Source organism: Eurytemora carolleeae, unplaced genomic scaffold (genome assembly GCF_000591075.1).
Source record: "Eurytemora carolleeae unplaced genomic scaffold, Eaff_2.0 scaffold664, whole genome shotgun sequence".
In the NCBI taxonomy this organism is placed as follows: domain Eukaryota; kingdom Metazoa; phylum Arthropoda; class Copepoda; order Calanoida; family Temoridae; genus Eurytemora; species Eurytemora carolleeae.
Genome location: NW_019396568.1, coordinates 186,935 through 189,477, shown reverse-complemented (window position 1 = coordinate 189,477; position 2,543 = coordinate 186,935). Strand labels below are relative to the sequence as shown.

The 2,543-nt window shown below is 34.4% G+C and overlaps 1 long non-coding RNA gene across 1 annotated transcript; it reads right to left on the bottom strand.

Annotated features, from left to right (window-relative positions):
• Positions 1-309: 309 nt before the first annotated feature.
• On the bottom strand, positions 310-1,996 carry LOC111705642 (uncharacterized). Its single transcript, XR_002766058.1, has 3 exons — positions 1,889-1,996; positions 1,267-1,368; positions 310-1,127 (listed from the first exon to the last, which is right to left on the bottom strand). It is a non-coding gene; the product is annotated as an uncharacterized LOC111705642 (long non-coding RNA).
• Between the last annotated feature and the right edge of the window lie 547 nt (positions 1,997-2,543).

Below are 2,543 nucleotides of genomic sequence, written 5' to 3'. Positions count from 1 at the left end.
TAGTCTATTATCTATATTTGTAGTCTATTATCTATATTTGTAGTCTATTGTCTTTATTTGTAGTCTATTATCAATATTTGTAGTCTGCCTGGAATTCCCCTGGGGCGGGAGTGCAGCACAGTCACACCGGACTAAGCAGAGTGAGCAGCACTCGGTTTCTTCTATTTGAAATCAAACGTGTTTTGGTCTTTAATTCAATAATTATTTACTTTACGGATTTGTTTATTTTATACATTTTCATTCAAAATACATATGCCAACAAAAAAGTACTTGAAAAAAAGGCTAACAAATTATGTTTAATGGGTCAAATTGTGATCGAAAGTCACAGCTTTCTGGAATATTGACAGATCCGTTAAATTCACGTGCAGTAAACCTTATCGCCCATATTCATATGTACAAAATTGTCTTCTTATTCTAACAGCATCAGACTTTCTCACAAGATCGACAATGAACTCAAGGTCTTCTTCAACGGAATGAGAGGGGGGGGGGGGGTTCATTTTGTTTGAATTTAGGCAGCAAAGACAAGTGTGGGAGGTTAAGTTCTCGACTTCACAAGAAAATTCTGGCTGGGCTTGAATTTGTCGAATAATGCTAATATCAAGGTTGGTAAACATTTTTCCAAATAATTTTCTCCATTGCTTTTCTTTGCTCTCAATAATGCCCAAAAAGTTTTGTGAAATCTTTCAACTGCATTGGATTGATGATTGTGACTAAAGCCAACCTTGACATTAATGCTTAAGAAATTAAGATTTTTTAATGTTAAATTATCAAACTCTTGTCCTTGATCCATCCTAAGTGTTGCAGGATTTCCGTAAAAGCTCATCCAGTTTCCGTACAAGCATCCAGTTTCCGTACAAGCATCTATTTTCCGTACAAGCATCCAGTTTCCGTACAAGCATCCAGTTTCCGTACAAGCATCCAGTTTCCGTACAAGCATCCAGTTTCCGTAAAAGCTCATCCAGTTTCCGTAAAAGCATCCAGTTTCCGTACAAGCTCATCCAGTTTCCGTACAAGCATCCAGTTTCCGTACAAGCTCATCCAGTTTCTGTACAAGCATCCAGTTGTTCATAATCTAGGTAGCAACGGATCTTGCTAATTTGTCTGGAAGAGGCACTGCAGCTACAAACCTAGAAAATTGATCCATCATACTAAGAATGAAACGATTTGTATTGGTAGACATTGAGATTGGTCCGACGAGATCAACGCATACAACCTCTTGATATTAATCACGTGGCCCTCAAACGGGTCTACATGCTTTAAATTTACCTTTCCTCTGTGTAAGCATCCTGCACACTCTGTCACAAAGACTGCGGTATCGGCCCGCCAGTAGGGCCAATAGAAAAGTTCTTTTGTCTGTTGAGTTGTTCTCTGTAAAATATTTAAGGTCTACAACATCGGGTTGCAAAGTTTTAGGGATTAGAAAATTAGAGTTTGTGGCAAAGACTCATCTTAATTACAGGGGGCCCTGAATTAATAAAGCTTACAACACCAGGCTAATTTGTGTTTTTTGAACTCCTCTTACAAAATAGGTATATATTAAAACATATACCACACTCAATCTATAATAATAAAGCTCTTATAGCTCATATTTATTATTTGTATATTTGTTTTGAATTTTCATGACAGGAACAATTCTCAAGAACTGACGAGGGTCAACCCAGACCGAAATATATTTTGAATAAAATAATTCTCTACTTTATCTACGTTTATATAGAGGTTTGTCCATCAACATAACCGAATTTATAATTTTTTTGTAAATGTTAGGCAAATTTCATGAGTTGCAAAATGAATTGAGTTGCAGAAACTTCCGAAAAGGCAAATTTCATGGGTTGCGGAAACTTCCAAAAAGGCAAATTTCAAGTAAACTTAAATAAAGGTTTATGCTTACTTTTCCAGGCAGAACCACAGATGAAGAGACGGGTTTGCAATAAAGATGCAATTAAAGAGCAGGCTCCAAACCAGAATGTCCTGTCTTTCAGTTTCAGTCCTTCAAGTTGTCGCTAGATATAGAAATCATTAGCTTTAAGTAAAAGACGTAATTCTTAAAACTGAATCTAGCTCAAACATATTATTAAAAATGTTAAATTTAAGAAAAACAAGAAATTAAGATTCTAAGGATTCTATTTAAGAGAATCAAACTTTTAAATCTCAATCATCTTCAACAATTTAAAAAAACAAGAAATAAAGATTCTAAGGATTCTATTTAAGAGAATCAAACTTTTAAATCTCAATCATCTTCAACAATTTAAAAAGACAAGAAATAAAGATTCTAAGGATTCTATTTAAGAGAATCAAACTTTTTAAATCTCAATTATCTCCGACAATCCACAAAGATAGAAATAAAGATTCTAAATCAGAGATAATAACATTTTACGACTTTTCACATGAAACATTAAAGTTTTGGCTCATTAAAGTTTTAAGGCTCATTTTTACGCCAAGAATAAAAGAAGTAAACGTGTTTTTACCGACCTCTAAGCTCCGGATTCACAACTCAACTGGCGTGTTTGTTTACATTTCCATTCATCAACAATTTATATTTGTAA